The 19199-nt window shown below is 38.7% G+C and overlaps 2 pseudogenes; one reads left to right on the forward strand and one right to left on the reverse strand.

The window, feature by feature from the left end:
* Positions 1-2956: 2956 nt before the first annotated feature.
* LOC135231892 (olfactory receptor 4C11-like) lies at positions 2957-4100 on the forward strand (annotated as a pseudogene).
* A 13529-nt stretch (positions 4101-17629) lies between these two features.
* Positions 17630-18633, reverse strand: LOC135231893 (olfactory receptor 4C6-like; annotated as a pseudogene).
* Between the last annotated feature and the right edge of the window lie 566 nt (positions 18634-19199).

Genomic DNA, 19199 nt, shown 5'->3' on the forward strand with positions numbered 1-19199 from the left:
TATAGCAATACATACTGTTTTTATTTCATCTAATTGTGTGAGATTTTTATTTAAATTTTAATGACTACTATACAGTGTGAAAAGATTCTTATGTTAAAGTGGAGAAGAAAATTATTTTCTTGAGCCCCCTCAATGGAAATAACTATATTCAGGCTTAGAAACGAACTAATTTGACCAAGGTCAACTGACATTTAATGGCATAGACAAGATTATCATCCACCTTTCTGTGCTCCCTACATGTTTTTTGCCTCCCGCAGAGATGAGTTGAGAGTTAGCATTTTTGATCCTTCTTTAAGAAAGGAAGTGACAAGTCTGAAGCCACTGATGAATCATATTTGGGATAACTGTAGAGCCAGTCTTTATTTTGTTGAGGCTACAGTGAATCCAGGTCCCTGGATTGTACACAGGGTTTGTGCTTGTCTAGTAACCTACAGATTGGCAGTTTAAACTCACCCAGTGGCACCATGGAAGAAAGGCCTGGTGAACTGCTTCTGTGAGGATTACAGCCAAGAAACCCTAGGGAGCAGCCCTACTCTGTAACATATGGTGTTGTTATGAGTCTGAATTAACTCCAAGGCAATGGGTTTCATTTGGTGGTTTATAGTGAATCAACTTGAATCCTTTCTACTGACTTCTAAATGCAGGGAACAGAAAGAAAGTCTTCAGTAGGACTCTGTAATCTTGAAGAAGGTAGGCACTTTTTTACAGAAAACCTCAAAGTCGAAATGGAATAAATTTAGTCCAAAAAAAAAAAAAAGATGGCTAAATTCCACTAAACAACGCAGAGTGCTTTTTTGTTAAGAGGTGCCTAATAAATCTTGATAGAAGGTGCTGTTATGTTTTTACGCCTCCAAATTTTCTGCTTTACTAGTAGAAAAAATCAGAACTTTATAACCTGACTTTTATGGCCTTCAGCTATGAGGGCAACTTACTTTTCCAACATTTCTACCACAACTTTTGAGTCTGACTAAACTAGAGGGTTCATACTGATCTATATTCTTAATATAGCATGTGCCTTATCATCACCATTAAAGCTTTGATTTCATTTTTTCTCATAAATGCCTTCATTCCTTTGCTTTTGGTTTCAAACTGTTCACAACCAAGATCTCATTTTATTTCTACTTTCTTCTCATCATGGGTCCCTTGTATTGATGCTACTACATATTTTTTATTCATTTTTCTCTTTCTTACTTATTAAAGATATTCAGAACTCTCAATCCTAGCTTCTGATCATTATAAGAAAACTATTATCATCCACAGTGCTGATAGGATTTCAGCCACTCAGCAAAGGAACTTAATATTTTAATACAATGGTATAGCCTTATTATGGGTAGATAAAAAAATCTGAATTCATATTTTTGAAAAATTGAAAATATCTCTTGTAAACGCAGTAGCCAAAATCATAATGAAAATAACCACTGTTGCTATGGGTACTGAGTCCTGACATCTAATAATTTAATTAAGTTGTATTATTTCATCTTTCCAGCAGCCTTAAAGCATATATCTATTATTTCTGTTTTACAGATGAAGAAAATAAAGCACAAAGTATCAAAAAACCTGTTAAATGCGACACCTCTGGTGAACAGTAGGGTGAGGTTTAAATCTAGGCAATGTGCCTTCAGACTCTATGTACTGATTACTTTGCTAACATATCTCTCAGTTCTACATTTGAATGTTTGCATCTGATAGAACATGGTTTGGAACATGGATGTCTCCAGTTAAAATTATAGTTCTCTTGCATAACTTTGAATTCTTCACTGCTCAATCTATCTTTGAGAAATTCGTGCCTTTCTCTCTGCATGTGGTTTCTTCTCTTCTAGTACATATTGCATAATGCCTTACTTATTAATGATATCCAAAAAAGTTTTTAGAAGAAGTATCCTGGAGAATTCAGAATGAAAAAGGCTATATATGAGTAAAAACAATACTGAGGTTATTGAAATATTAGAAATTATATGCAAGTCAAATTTGTAGGTAGAGAAGCCAAGTTAAGGGGATAAGTTCGAGAAAAAGATAAAGAGTAGTTTCCCTCCATTATACCAATCAAAAGCATTGCTGTGGGTTGAATTGTGTCCTCCAAAAATATGTGTTGTAAATCCTAACTTCTATGCCTGTGGTTATAATCCCATTTGGGCATGGGTTGTCTTTTTTATGTTAATGAGACAGAATTAGTGATAAAAAAAAAAAAAAAAAGATTAAGCAAGAAAGCCAGAAAGCCGAGATAGGGGAAGAAAGATGCTAAGCCACATGAAGATCACCCAGGAGCAGAAGCTCAAAGAGACAAGGAACTTCCTCTGAGCCAACAGAGACAGAAAGCCTTCTTCTAGGGTCAGCACACTGAATTCAGACTTCTAGCCCCCTAAACTGTGAAAAAATCCATTTCTGTTTGTTAAAGGCACCCATTTGTGATAATTTTGTCATAGCAGCACTAGATAATTAAGACAAGCGTTATCCAGACATCCGTTATGTCATGAACATCAGTGAAGCTCACATCTTGAGCGTTAGAGGCATAGATGATGGGTTGTAAAAATAGATTCGTTGGGAAGCATATTCCACCAAGATCCTAAAGGGCCAGGGATAGTAGACCCAAAAATGTGTCAACGGAACTGAAAATATGTTCTTCATAAGGAATTCTCCAACAACTTCATTGCTTAATTTTATTGGAATGGTGTTTTTCAGATTTCAAAGCACACAGATAAGATGCATAATGCATGAAACATATATTCATGCATATGTGTGAGTAAAACCCTTTTTTAAATTCTCATGAGGACTCAGAATAACGTAGGGAAGATATTGGTGCTTCATTTTTCCTATGAAGGCCAAGTTTCAAAGCAGTTAAGTCTTTTGCCCAGGAAAGAACAAGTTCTGTAGTTCTCAATCTTGATAAAAATAAAAGTTTGTGAAGGATATACATATATATATATATATATAATTCACAAAATACAAAAGTGTTGGGCCACTCAGTTTCTGAATCAATAGATAAATCTGGGAGAGGCCTGTGCATCTATAGATTTACACAGATTCCTGGGGAATTTTGGTGCACACCAAAGGCAATTGGAGGTAACAAAATATGCAACAGAAACGATGAATTCAGAGTTTAGCCAAATGATCTTCCCAAAATGTTACTTTTTTCTTCTCTCTGCAGATTAAACATTTGTCAACTTCATCCCACCTACAGCTACTAACATGGTGATGAATAACAGTGTGACTGAATTCATTCTGTTTGGGTTGACGCAGGATGCTGAAAAGCAGAAAATGATATTTAGAATCTTCTTGTTTCTTTACCTTTTGACTCTGCTGGGGAATTTTCTCATTGTGGTGACTATTAAGACAAGTCATACTCTTGGGAGTCCCATGTACTTCTTCCTATTCTACCTGTCCTTTGCTGATGCCTGCTTTTCTACAACTATGGCACCCAGATTGATTGTGGATGCTCTGTCTCAGAAGAAGACTATTTCCTACCATGAGCGCATGACTCAGGTCTTTGCAGTCCATTTCTTTGGGTGTATGGAGGTATTTGTGCTCATCCTCATGGCTTTTGATCGCTATGTAGCCATTTGTAAGCCCCTGCGATACACAACCATCATAAGCAGGCGTGTCTGTTGCGTGCTGGTGATTCTGGCCTGGGTGGGATCTTGTGTCCATTCTTCAATACAGATTATGTTCACTTTGAAATTGCCTTTCTGTGGCCCCAATGTGATTGATCACTATTTGCGTGACTTGCAGCCCTTTTTGAAACTTGCCTGCATGGACACTTATGTGATAAATTTGTTACTTGTGTCCAATAGTGGGGCCATATGCATGGTGAGTTTCATGCTCTTGCTTATATCCTATGTTGTCATTTTATACTCTCTGAGAAACCACAGTGCAGAAGGAAGGTGAAAGCTCTTTCTACCCGTACCTCCCATTTCATTGTGGTTGTTATATTTTTTGGTCCATGTATATTCATGTACACACGCCCACCAACTACATTTCCAGTGGACAAGATGGTGGCTGTGTTTTATACAATTGGGACACCCTTTCTCAACCCTTTGATCTATACACTGAGGAATGTGGAAGTGAAAAATGCCATGAAAAAGTTATGGTGTAGCAAATTATGACTTTAGTTGATAAATATGGCATATTTAAATTACACTTCCTTAAATCAGTTTTTGTTACATGGCAGGAAATTAGAAATACTCCTAACAGGAAACAACCCTAACAGGAAACAGCAATCAATATATATCAACATGTTATTGATTCATTATACACACATTTAATATTCTGAGAGGATTGCATTAGACTATGAGTACTTAAAGCTCATAACCGTTGTGAACAACCTATAACGATCCATACTTGAATTCTATCAACATCTGACCATTTTCACTTGGTAATTTAACTTCTTGTAGAAATTTTTCTCCTGAAAGAAATTCACTGACTAATCACAGGATGATTGTGTGCGTGTGAGTCCACCAAATTCCTTTTATAAGCCTTATTCTAGTACAATATGAATTTGGTCAACATGAGCCAGTCCATGAGAGACTGGATTTGCCAGTATGAGCATTTGACAGGATGGTCCTGGAAGATGATACCTTGGACATCTATAGTTGAGCCTACCTCACTGGGCAATCCTGCACTAATACCACTAAGTCTCTCTTTCTGCCTAGATTTTTCTGATCTCAGTCCCTGCAGCCATCAATGTGGAGGACCATATACTAGCCTGTCAGAATAGCACTCTCTAGAAATGCCCTTCCAGCATGCATGCACACACATATGTGCAAATGCACACACACACACACAAATACACACACAAATTTTAAGGTGCTTGACTGGAATGGTTAGCTATGACCTCTGGTTGAGAGACAACTAAAAATTAAAGTAGGAGGTGATGTCAGCCAAATGGCAGAGTAGGCAACTCCAAACACGTCCCTCCACAGAAACATCCGAAAAATGGGTACCGATGTCAGAGTCTGGCATACCTCTCTCTACTCCCATGGTGGGGCAAGGGAATTCTCTGCAGGGAATTCTCCAAAGCAGTTCTCACCAACCACTCTCCCACTTTACACTGACCAGGTTTCATATCCTTTATCTAGTTGTGAGGATTCTGATCTTTATCATTCATTGCCTTCACTATGGAAACAGGCATGGAGTGGTCTGGAACACACTTTGTAATTTCACACATTGTGTCTAGCCAAAATTTCAGCCTCAGCACCTTGCTACATTAGAAATGTGAAATCATGATTTGTATCATTGCTGGAATTCAAAAGAACTGATTTCCCCTTAGGAAGGGATTGTGCGTTACCTCCTGAAGTTGAGAAACAATTTGTGTGCACACTTGTGAAAGGTACACTTTATGGACAAAAGCTTGCCTAGTTTCAGTACAGGAGAGGTCAGCACAACTGAACTAAACCAAAAGCAAAGAAGTTTCCTGAATAAACTGAACACTTTGAAGGCCAGTGTAGCAGGAGCAGAGGTTTGGAGACCATAGTTTCAGGGGACATCTAGGTCAATTAGCATAATAAATCTATTAAGAAAACATTCTGCATCCCACTTTGAAGAGCAGTGTCTGGGGTCTTAAACACTAGCAAGTGGCCACCTAAGATGCATCAATTGGTCTCAACCCACCTGGAGCAGAGGAGAATGGAGAACACCAAAGATACAAGGTAATTACTAGCCCAAGAGACAGAAAGGGCCACATAAACCAGAGACTACATCACAACAGTGAACCTCTGAGGGAGCAGAAAAGCAGTGGGATGCAGACCTCAAATTTTCATAAAGAGACCATACTTAATGGTTTGACTGAGACTGAAACGACCCTGGAGATCATGGTCCTCAGACCTTCCATTAGCCCAAGACAGGAACCATTCCCAAAGCCAACTCTTCAGACAGGGATTGGACTGGACTATGGGATAAAAAATGATACTGGTGAGGAATGAATTTCTGGGATCAGGTAGACACAGAAGACTATGTGGGTGGCTTCTGTCTGGATGGGAGATGAGAGGGCAGAGGTGGTCAGAAGCTGGCCAAATGGACACGAAAATAGAGAGTGGAAAGAAAGAGCGTGCTATCCCATTGGGGGAGAGCAACTAGGAGTATATAGCAAGGTGTATATAAATTTTTGTATCAGAGACTGACTTGATTTGTAAACTTTCACGTAAAGCACCATAAAGACTAAAAAAAAAAAAAAGTTTGTGTAGTTAAACTTTACCTGTAAACAGGAAAAACTACAAAATGAATTATAAGTCTTAGATCTGATAAAGGAGCGCCAGTAGTGAGGGGAAAGGGCTGACATGGGGAAGGCTAAAGGGGAAAGGTAACCACCACAAGCATAAGATTAGGAGTATAAAAAAAGGCCTTGAAAATCAGCCTTGGTTTGGGCAAGACCATTGGGACAGGTAAAAAAAATAGAGATCACAGATGACCTCATAAAAGATCCAAGATAGCTATTAGAAAACACCTTGTGGTTATTTATATGGTAAAGGATGTCATTTTTAGTTTCCACCATCCTGTGTTATAACTTTTCATTATTTATTTATTTCATTAAAAGTTCATGTCTTCTACATGTTGAGGAGTGTACAAGGAATATAGAGTCCCAAATTTACTTTTATTTCATGAAGAAAACCTTCTTTACATCCATGTTGTTGATTTATCTATTCCTTAAAATGTTTTCCATTTGTTTTTCATTTGTGTCATAATGCAGAATATTTCCATAGTCCTCGGAATATATATATATTTTACTCATTCTTAAACAAGTTAAGATCTGGCATTTGCATATAACCAATATGGCAGATTCTGATATCACCTAAATGTCCACTTAGCGTAGTCAGGTACAAGACAGTGGAGTCTTTGTCAGCCTGTCCCTGATTTACTGTGTCAAGCAGAGGCTCAAATTGCAAGAAATATGTAGAGTGAATGATAAATGCATTTTTTGATTATTCTTTACTCTGCCTTGTGGAGTTTCATCCCGTACACGCACAGTTGAGTATTGTTAGTATTCAGCAACAGACTCAGATTGCTCAGGCCCCTTGTGCAGATTTCTGGATTTTTTGTCTCTACATAGCTCCTTTCTCTCCAGGACTCGGCCTCTCAGATTGCAGCCTATTCAGCAACCCTGAATTCTGACCTCTCCTTCCTCATCTCAGTGAGAAATGTGGATCAGAAAGGGCCTCTAGCAGAAGAGTGCAGCTATCTTAAAACAGAGCAAAACAAAATAATACCTAAGCCTGCTGCCGTGGAGTCAACTTTGAATCATGGTGACCCCATGTGTTACATAGTAGAATTGCTCCATAGGGCTTTCTTGGCTGTAATCTTTATAGAAGTAGATTGCCAGTCCTTTCTTCCTTAGCACTGTTGGGAGGGTTTGGACCACCAACCTTTAGGTCAGTAGTCCAGCACAAACTTTTTGTACCAACCAAGAACCTTTCATCTAGTCTAGGGCTCACCTATTTTTGTTTCCATTCCCTAAAGGGCCCTGATTCTATACTGCCTTTTTTCCAATATTGGAAACAATTGCTTCATATTACTTTCTAGTTTTAGTAAAGAAATAGAGAAGTCCAGTTTCTCTGCTATGTCTGAAAAGATTAAGTACTATGTTTAAGAAAACTAAATTTTTATCCCTCACTTTATTCAGCTTTCCTTTGGGAAAATGTTTAGTATTCTTCATAATGATTTCACACATTTTTATTTTCTTTATATAGTTTTTAGTTCTATTGTGACTTATTTCATTTTCTAAATATTTACTGCAATTTTATTTAAAAATATTATTATGCTAATTTTCAGCTAAACAGTTTTAATAAACCTTAAAATTTGTCCGTTGACTGTCTCAGTTTTTCTAAGTAGATGAACATGTTAGTAAATAAAGAACTGTGTCTCTTCGTGTTCTGTTTTGATTACCTTACTTCTATTTGCCATTATTTTATTGGTTAACACAGAGTTTCCAAAGTGACAGCCCATGGACAGAATTCCCCTGAAAGAATTTGCTTGATTCAAAGATTGTTGCTCAGCAAAGGGTTTTAAAGAAACTTAGTTATCAACATACTCAAATCAATAAAAATATGGATGCCATATGTCTCCTGAAAATCTGAGTGCTTGGCAAATTTGGACATACACTCCCATAAGGCAACAACAGACCAGAGCTAGTAATGGGTGACTCTTAAGGAGGATAAAATTCACTCCATCTCTAGAAGGCATATTCCTATGACCCCTTAAAATCTCCACAGAAGCTGGTGTTACTGTTTGTTTTTTTTTATTATTCAACTGTACTCTGTAGGTTTTGAGGTTGAGATCTCTGCATTAGGGTCCTCAGTACAATGTATAGTAATAATAATAATTAAAAAAAACAAAAAAACAGTTTCCATTGAGTTGATCCCAACTCACGGAGGCCCTGTGTGTGCCAGAGTAGAACTGTGCTTCATAGGATTTTCAGTGGCAATGACCTTTAGGAAGTAGATTGCCAGGACTTTCTTCCAAAGTGCCTCTGGGTAGATTCAAACCATCAACTTCTCAGTTAGTAGTCAAGCGCTTACCTGTTTGACTGCAATAATAAAAGATGGCCTTATCCTGTTACTCAATTTAATGAGCTTCTTTCACAACTAAATTTGACTTATTTTCAGTTTTTTAGAAGAAATCCTTTCATCAAGTTAAAGAATTTCAATTTTGCTTTAGTTTGCTGTGTTTTGATCATAATCCAGACTAAACCCACTGCCGTCCAGACTAAGATCTACCAAATCCCACTTTGGCATCTTGGAAATGATTTTATACATTATATATATATATTTTATATATATATATAATTGCTAGTCCTTACCTGCTAAAATGTATTTCATGAGAAAGACAAGCATCCCAATTAATGAGATGAGAACTAATTTTAATTAAAGATGTCACTTTGAGAATTAAGGTGCACCTGATCCAATCCATGGTATTTTTAATTGCCTCATATGCATGTGAAACCTGGACAATCAATAACGAAGACTGAAGAAGAATTGATGCCTTTGAACTATGGTTTTGGCAAAAATTATTGAATATACTGCCAGAAGAAGGAACAAATCTGTCTTGGAGGAAGTACAGCCAGAATGTTTCTTAGAGGTAAGGATGGCAAGGCTTCATCTCACGTACTTTGGACATGTTATCAGGAGGGACCAGCCCTTGGAGAGGACATCATGCTTCGTAGAAGGTCAGCGAAAAAAGGGAAAACTCTTGAGTAGATGGCTTGACACAGTGGCTGCAGCAATGGGCTCAAACATAACAAAGATTATGCGGATGGCATAGGACCAGGCAGTGTTTTGTTCTGTTGTACATAGCATCGCTATGTGCTGGAACCAATTTGATGGCACCTAACAACAACAACAATCTTAATTACTTATTGAAAAAATGTCAAATAACTGGCAGGTGAACCTATGTTATAGGAAGACCTAGTCAGAAAGACTCTGAACTAGACAAAAAAAAAAAGAAAGAAACTCATTGCCTTCGAGTCGATTCTGAATCCTATCGACTCTATAGGACAGAGGAGAACTATCCTATAGGGTTTCCAGGGAGTAGTTGGTATATTTGAACTGCCAACATTTTGGTTAGCAGCTGAGCCTTAACCACTGTGCAACCAGGGCTCCAAACAATTAGAAACATGGAATTAAATATAATATTATTAAACCTCACATATTATACATATATAAAGTTTAGGACCACAGGCTAAATCCCTCTCAGTATTAACATAATATGATTATAATAAAGACTCTCCTAAGCTTTTTGCTGGTAACACTTGTGGCGTAGTGGTTAAGAGCAATGGCTGCTAACCAAAAGGCTGGCAGTTCAAACCCACCAGGTGCTCCTTGGAAACTGCAAAGGGCAGGTCTACTCTGTCCTATAGGGTCAACTATGTGTTTGAATTGACTCAAAGACAATGGGTTCAGTTTTTTGAAAGGTTCTTACAAAGACACAAATAACCATACTATGATGGCATTTCTCATCTATAGTGATGATAAGCTGAAAAATGAATGATTCTAAAGTCAATGTGGGTACTTTGAAATATTTTAAGAAAGTATTGTGAAGTTTGTTCTACAATTAAAAATTAAAGGACAAAATAAAAGGTAGCTACAAAAGCTTTTCACATCATACTGTTCAATAACTGTATAGCACACAAGTTAGGATCAAAGAGATGAATGGGTAAACAACCCATGGTGTACACACAAAATGAAATACCACACAATAATAAAGAACAATGATGAATCTATGAAACATCTCCCAACATGGATGAATCTGGAGGACATTATGCTGAGTGAAATAAGTCAATCACAAAAGGACAAATACTGTATGAGACCTCTATTATAAAAACTCATGAAAAGGTTTACACACAGAAAGAAACTGTCTTTGATGGTTATGACGGAGGGGAGGAGTGAGGAGAAAAAAAACACTAACCAGACAATAGAATGGTGGTAACTTTGGTGAAAGGTTAAGACAGTACACAATACTGGGGAGCCAGGACAACTTGCCCAAGGCAAGGTCATGGAAGCTTCATAGATGCATTCAAACTCCCTGAGGGACCAAATTACTGAGCTGAGGGCTAGGAACCATGGTCTTGGGGAACATCTAGCTCAATTGGCATAACATAGTTTATAAAGAAAATAGTCTATATCCTACTTTGGTGAGTAGCATCTGGAGTTGTAAAAGCTTGTGAGAAGAGAGGTGGAGCCAAGATGGCGGAATAGACAGATGCTTCTGCAGAGCCCTCTTTACAATAAAGATCTGAAAAAACAAGTGAAACGAATATATTTGTGACAAGCTGGGAGCTCTGAGCATCAAAGGCAAGCTTAGACAATGAACTGAGTGGCAGGGGGAGGAAGAAGCCATTCAGAAGTGGAGAGGAGTTACCGGACCAAATCCTGGGGAGCCCTCAGGCACCATTCCCAGAGCAGGGGTGGCAGCAGGCTGGTACTAGCGTTAGGCCACAGTTTCCTCAGGGAGAAGCAGCCAGCCACACAGCCCACTCACACCTCCAGAATCGGAGGAGAAAGGTGCTCTCAGCAAAAGCTAAGTACTTGCGACTATTTCACTGTGCCCCTTTACCTCCAAGCCGGCTTCAGCAGCTGAATCCCTGGGCCTGAGATAGACCTTGGTGAGCACCTAGAGCCATCCTCCCAGCCTTGGGAAAGGAAAAAATTTGCAACTGGGGGGAAAAGATAATTTGCTAGCTCCATTAACTGGGGGAGCTCAGGACAGAAGCAGTTCCTGTCCAGACATAAACAGTCCATGGACCTTGAGCACCTTTCCATTCTGCATGGACTTGTGTAGGCCTATTTCGAGAGAATAGGCCCTTGTTGGCAAACTCCAACCATTTCAGCCGTGCGGTGGAGAGGTGGGTGTTTGACGTTTGACATTGCTTTGACTATTAAACGAGGTCCTCACCTACCCACAACAGGGACCTAAGGACTGGTATCTCTACTCAGGTCACCCGGCCACCCCTGACAGTGGTCCAAAAATAACTGGTACCTCCCAGTCCTTACAACCAAAAACTTTGGGTGTCCATGGTCCCTCTGCAGAACCCACCCAACAGCACGCTCTAGGGAACAGAGACACATTTTCCTCAGAGTCACTTGGGAGTCAGTTCTCAGCCCCCTGCCTTGTTCAGAGCATGATCCTCTGCTGCAATCAAATACCAGTATATATGCCAATCACCCCTGCCCCTCTAAGACTGTAGGACAGAGCTTATACCACACACTTGATATCAGCTACCTGGAAACCTGAGCTGAGCTCATACAAGAAAACTGAACGGACTCCTAGACTGATATACCTGATAACAGCTCTAGCCAGCTGGGGACAGGACACCAGAGCTCCAAAGGTGAAAATAATCAAGCTAGCTCACTCAAGTAATCCATAGGGGTATACCAAAACAAAACAAAGCGAGCAGCTACAACACAGTAAGCAAGCATAAACTAATACAATAACTTATAGATGGCTCGAAGAAAACGGTCATTATCAAGTCACATAAAAATACAGACCATGATCACCTCAACAGGCTCTCAAAAAAAAAAGAATCCAGGGATCTTCTAGATGAAAGTGCATTCCTGGAATTACCAGATGCAGAATACAAAAGTTTAATATACAGAACCCCTCAAGACATCAGGAAGGAAATGAGGCAATGCACAGAAGAAGCCAAGGAACACACAGATAAAGCAGCTGATGGAATTAGAAAGATTATTCAGAAACATAATGAAAAGTTTAATAAGCTGGAAAAATCCATAGACAGACAGCAATCAGAAATTCAGAAGATTAACAATAAAATTACAGAATTAGATAACTCAGTAGAAAATCAGAGGAGCAGAATTGAGCGAGTAGAAGCTAGAATTTCTGAACTTGAAGACAAATCACTTGGCACTAATATATTTGAAGAAAAATCAGATAAAAGAATTAAAAAAAATGAAGAAACCTTAAGAATCATGTGGGACTCTATCAAGAGAAATACCCTACGAGTGATTGGAGTACCAGAACAGGGAGGGATAACAGAAAATACAGAGAAAATTGTTGAGGATTTTTTGGCAGAAAACTTCCCTGATATTGTGAAAGATGAGAAGATAAGTATCCAAGATGCTCATCAAACTCCACATAAGGTAGATCTTAAAAGAAAGTCACCAAGGCATATTATAATCAAGCTTGCCCAAACCAAAGATAAAGAGACAATTATAAGAGCAGTGAGGGATAAACGAAAAATCACCTACAAAAGAGAGCCGATAAGAATAAGCTCGGACTGCTCGACAGAAACCATGCAGGCAAGAAGGCAATGGGATGACATATTTAAAAAGTTGAAAGAAAAAAACTGCCTGCCAAGAATCCATCAAAACTGTCTCTTAAATACGAAGGTGAAATTAAGACATTTCCAGATAAACACAAGTTGAGGGAATTTTTAAAAACCAAACCAAAACTACAAGAAATACTAAAGGGAGCTCTTTAGCTAGAAAATCAATAATATCAGGTATCAACCCAAGACCAGAACACTGGGCAGAGCAACCAGAAGTCAACCCAGACAGGGAAATCCAAAAAAAAAAAAAGCAAGACTAAAAAAAAAAAAAAAAACCAACACAGGGTAACAGTGATGTTATTATATAAAAGAAGACAACATTAAAACAATAAAGAGGGACTAAGAAATGTCATCATACACCTTCCATATGGAGAGGAAGATATGGTGATACAAAGTGGCAGGGTACAAGACCAACATACAAAAATCTGTCAGATTTCTCTAGATTAACAAAGACAACTCTGAAAAGGAAATCAGGAAAACAATATCATTTACAATAGCCCCCCCAAAGATAATTGCTTGGGAATAAACATCATCAGGGATATAAAAGATTTATAGAAAGAAAACTACAAAACACTACTGCAAGAAACCAAAAGAAACCAAAAGAGACCTATATAAATGGAAGAACATACCATGCTTATGAATAGGAAGACTTAATATTATGAAAATATCAATACTACCCAAAATGATCTATAGATGTAATGCAATCCCAATCCAGATCCCATCAACATTCTTTAAAGAGCTGGAAAAACTAATCACCAACTTTATATGGAAAGGAAAGAGATCCCAGATAAGCAAAGCACTATTGAAGAAGAAGAACAAAGTAGGAGGTCTCACACTTCCCGATCCTGGAACCAGGTATACAGCCACGGTAGTCAAAACAGCCTGGTACTGGTACAATGACTGACACATAGACCAATGGAACAGAATGGAGAATCCAGAAGTAAATACTTTCACCTATGGACAGCTGATCTTCAACAAAGGGCCAAGAGCCATTAAATGGGGAAGAGTTGGTCTCTTCAGTAAATGGTGCTGGCAAAACTGAATATCCATTTGTAGAAAAGTGAAACAGTTTCCATACCTCACACCATATACATAAACTAACTCAAAATGGGTCAAAGACCTAAATGTAAAACCCAAAACTATAAAGATCATGGAAGGAAAAATAGGGGCAAACCTAAGGACCCTAATTTACAGCATAAATGGACTACCAAACATAACTAAAAATGCACAAACAGCAAAAGATAAACTAGATGACTCGGACCTCCTAAAAATTAAACACTTATGCACATCGAAAGACTTTTCCAAAAGAGTAAAAAAGAGAAACTATACACTGGGAAAAATATTTGGCAAAGACATAGCCTACAAGGAAATCATCTCTAAAATTTATAGAAAACTTCAACACCTCAATGACAAAAAGACAAACAATCCAATTTAAAAATGAGCAAAGGACATTAACAGTCATTAACAGACACTTGACCAGAGAAGACATTCAGACAACCAAAAAATACAAGAAGATGCTCACCATCATTAGTCATTCAAAACACCAAAAAAAAAAAAAAAAAAAAATTAGCCATTAGAGAGATGCAAATCAAAACAACAGTGAGGTGTCATCCCACCACAGCAATAATGGTAATGATCAAAAAAACAGAAAACAACAAATGCTGGTGAGGGTGTGGGGAGATTAGAACTCTCATACACTGCTGGTGGGATTGTAAAATGGTACAATCACTGTGGAAAATGTAGGGTGCTTCCTTAAAAAGTTAGAAATAGAGGAGATATAATGTGATCCAGGAATCCCACTACTAGGTATACATCCTAGAGAAATGAATAGGTATATGCACACCCATGTTTATCACAGCATTATTCACAATAACAAAAGGATGGAAACAACCTAAGTGTCCATCAACAAATAAATGGATAAACGAACTATGATACATACACACAATGGAATACTATGCATTGTTAAAGAATAACGATGAATCCATAAAACATCTTACGACATGGATGAACCTGGAGGACATTATGCTGAGTGAAATAAGTCAGTTACAAAAGAACAAATATTGTACGAGATCAAGATTATAAAAAGTCAAGAAAAGGTTTACACATAGAAAGAAATGTTCTTTGATGGTTACCAGGGATGGGAGGGGGAGAGAGGGAAAATCAATAACTAGATAGTAGGCACTTATTAACTTGGGGAAAGAGAAAGGCAATACACAACAAGGGGTAGGTCAGCACAACATGATCAGGGCAAAGGAAGACACTGAGAAGTACGCAAGAGTAAAAGGCAACAGCAGTAAGTACTATTACATACACAATCTCTCAGTAACAGTAATAGCAAACAATAATTTATGAGTGGATACATAGGTAGATATATTAGTATGGGAGCAAACCCACCGGCACATATAGGTTTGGCAGAGGATATTTTTACATTCATATTTGTATGTGCTGGAAAAATATCTGGAGCCCTGGTGGTGCAGTGGTTAAGAACTTGGCTGCTAACCAAAAAGTCAGCAGTTCAAATCCACCAGCTGCTCCTTGGAAATCCCGCGGGGCAGTTCTACTCTTTCCATTAGGGTCATTATGAGTGGAAATTGACTTGACGGCCACTGGTTTGCTTATTTTGGTTGCAAATATATCCATATATATAACAGAGCACACAGGGGGCAAAGTTATGAAAACTTCTTAGCCATAACCAAACACCATGAGGGACTGAGTCACTGGGCTTGAGGTCTTAGGGCCACAGTCTTGAAGGACATCTAGCATAGTCCATAGAGACAGTGCTCAGCAGCCTACTTTGGTGAGTAGCGACTGGGGTTTTAAAAGCTTCTGACTGGCCATCTAAGATACAACTATTTGTCTCTTCCTGTCTGGAGCAAAGAAGAGTGAAGAAAATCAAAGATTCAAGGAAACAATTAGTCTGTACGACTAATGGACCAGATGAACCATAGCCTCCACTAGCTAGCCTGAGACCAGAAGAACTAGATGGTGCCCAGCTACCACTACCGACTGCTCTGAGCAGGATCACAATAGAAGGTCCCAGACAGTGTGGGAGAAAAATGTAGAAAGAAATTCAAATTCATAAAAAAGACCAGACTTACTGGTCTGATAGAGACTGGTGGAACCCCCAAAATTATGACCCTTAGACACCCTTCAAATCTGGAACTGAACACAGTCACCTTTCAGCCAAACAACAGACAGGCCTATAACATGAACAATAACACCCGCGAGGAAAGTACTCCTCAGAACAATCAACTGTACCAGACCAAAACGGAAGCACTTGCTCAAAAACAAAGTTCAGAAGACAGGAAGGGGCAGGAAAGATGGAGAGAAAAATATAGAATAAAATTCAAACTCACAGAAAAAAAAAAAAAACTTAGTCTGATAGAGACTGGAGAAACCCCAGGAGTATGGCCCCTGGACACCCTTTTAACTCAGTACTGAAGTCACTCTTGGGGTTCACACTTCAGCCAAAGATTTGACTCGCCCATAAAACAAAACAAGACAAAATGGGTACACCAGCCCAGGGACAGGAATGAGAAGGCAGGAGGGGACAGAAAAGCTGATAACGGGAAATCCAAGGTCAAGAAGGGGAGAGGGTTGACACGTCCTGTGGTTGGCAACCAATGTCACAAAACAATATGCGTATTGTTTAACGAGGAACTAATCTGCTCTGTAAACTTTCACCTAAACCACAATAAAAAAAAAAAAAGTTAGAGTCAATATGAGATTTTAAAAGAATTTTTGGTTTCGAACAGGTAATAATAAAATTCTTGCTCTTTGGGGTTTTATAGTTCCTTGAAAATGCCTCCCTTAGAGCTACTCTATGTATTGTCTCTCCCTAGAATCTCTATCCTAGTACTCCTTATGGGGTAATTTCCTAATGATTCCTTTTGTCAATTATTAGTGCTTGTCATTATTATTAATCTTATTAATTAATACATTTAATCACTTTTTATAAAGAAACTTCAACAGATTAGAAAATCAACTTGATATGTTGCTCACTCATAGAATCCTTCTCTGATTACCCACTATGACGCACTCTCCCAGAAATAATCAAAGCACTCCATTCCTGTTAACTCTGTTGTACTGATCACACTTTGTCTTTTTTTTGCTTATTTTTAATTGCTTATTAACTGTCTCCCTAATCATCAGAATTTGACTCTTTTGAAAAGGAAAGGTGCTTGTCTTCTATAATCATTCAACAGACAGTTTAAATAGGTCCCAGTTTTTTTTTTTTTCAGGCATCAATAAGACAAAAGTTCTTCCCTCAGAGGCTTTCAATTAGAGAGGAAGATGGAAAGTCACAGAAGTCAACTGATAACTGTACAAAAACAATTACATTTTTGATCACAGCTATAAGGATATTAAGCAGATGTTGAGATAGAAAATAATGGCAGGAGTGAAAGATTCTTTTAATAGAGCCGCTGGGGAAGGCTTCTCAGAGGAAGTGATACCAATGTAAGACAGAATATGACTGCTTGTTTCCAGGTAGAGAGCCCAGCAGATGCAAAGTCACTTTTGTGAGAAAGGGCTTAGATAGGCCTAGCTACAGGTGAAAAAACCCAACATGGCTGAGGAGAGGAGATGGGGAGCTCCAGAAGTGCTGGGGAAGGTAGAGGGAGTCATCAGATTAACCAGGAATTTCTAGAATAAGGGAAGGAATTTCCAAAGGCAGCGGGAAGCTGAGGAAGGGTATAAAAGAAAAGAGTATCATAATCTCTATATTGTAAATACCCTAAATAATATAAATCAGACATATTTTTAAAAGATCCCTCTGGATTCTTCTGGAAAATGGGTGGTTTATTTCTCACACATCTTGGAGAGAATGACTTCTCTTTAGGGAAAACTCATAATGCTATCAGCATGATGACAGTTACTTGCCAACTGAAGTCTTTCATTGCATCCAAAGTTTCTTCATGGCATTTTTTACCTCCACATTCCTCAGAGTATAGATCAAGGGATTCAACATGGGTGTGATGATGGCCCCCAACACAGCCATTGTCTTGTCTATGGGATAAGTGGTCACAGGTCTTACGTACAAGAAAATGCATGGCACAAAGAACAAGACGACCACCATGAGGTGGGAACCACAAGTGGAGAGAGCTTTGTACCGCCCTTCAGACCTGCAAGATGTCAGGGAGCAGAGGATGACTGCATAGGAGGCAATCAGGATAAGGAAATATTGTCACACACATCACTCCACTGTTGAGAATGACCAAAAGGCCCAGGATGTGGGTGTCCATGCAGGCCAGTGTCAGCAATTGAAACAAATCAAATATAAAGTGATCAATGACATTGGGACCACAGAAAGGTATGTGGTACATGAAGAGGAGCTGTATCATTGCATGCAAAAATCCTCCCACCCAGGTCCCTCCCAGCAGCAGGCGGCACACCCGAGGACTCATGACAGTCATGTAATGCAGGGGCTTACAGATGGCCATGTAGCGGTCATAGGCCATCACAATGAGAAGGATGATCGACACCCCACCAAAGAAATGTCCTGCAAAAAGCTGAATCATGCAGCCTTTGAGGGAGATGGTAGTACTCTCAGAGAAGGAATCCACAATCATCTTGGGGGTGATGACAGAAGAATAGACAGTATCCGTTAGGGACAAGGAAGTAAGGAAAAAATACATAGGTGACCTCAAACTCTGACTTGTAGTCATAGTTACCACAATGAGTAAAGTTCCCAATACGGTGGCCACATACATGATTAAAAACACAGTAGGGAATATTTTCCACAGCTGTGGGTTCTTTGTAAGGCCCAAAAGAATGAATTCAGTCACATTGTTTTGGTTTCCCATTTACCAGGTACTGATATGCACTCTGGCTGAGAGTCAGAAAATCTAAAAAGCAACATAGGATTTGTAATTAGTGACTATTTGACTTCATTTATTTGGCTCAAAATGTGTTTGGAGAGGTAGAGGCAGTAACCAGATTAATCAGGGAATCTAGGACTAAGCAAGGAATTTCTAAAGGCAATGGGAAACCAAGGGAAAGTAGAAAACAAAGAGTATCATAAAGTCATAGTTGTAAATACCCTAAATCATAAATCAGACTTATATTTTTTAAAGATATCTCTGGATTCTAGTGGAGGATGGGCAGTTTTATTTCTCACATACCTCTGACAGAATGATTCTAGCGGAAATTCATAACGTTCTCGGCATGATGACTATTACTTGCCAACCTAAGTCTAGACCAGATGCCATAGAGTAGATTCCAACTCAGGGTGACCCCATGTGTGTCAGAGTAGAACTGTGAGCAGTAAGGTTGTCTATGGCTGATTTTTCAGACATACATTGCCAGGGCTTTCTTTTGAGGTGCCTCTAGGTAGACTCAAACCTCCAACCTTTGAGTTAGCAGCTGAGTACATTAACTGTTTGCACCACGCAGGGACTTCACATTTCTCAACATTCCTAATAAATTACTAAGG

Source organism: Loxodonta africana, chromosome 7 (genome assembly GCF_030014295.1).
Source record: "Loxodonta africana isolate mLoxAfr1 chromosome 7, mLoxAfr1.hap2, whole genome shotgun sequence".
In the NCBI taxonomy this organism is placed as follows: Eukaryota; Metazoa; Chordata; class Mammalia; order Proboscidea; family Elephantidae; genus Loxodonta; species Loxodonta africana.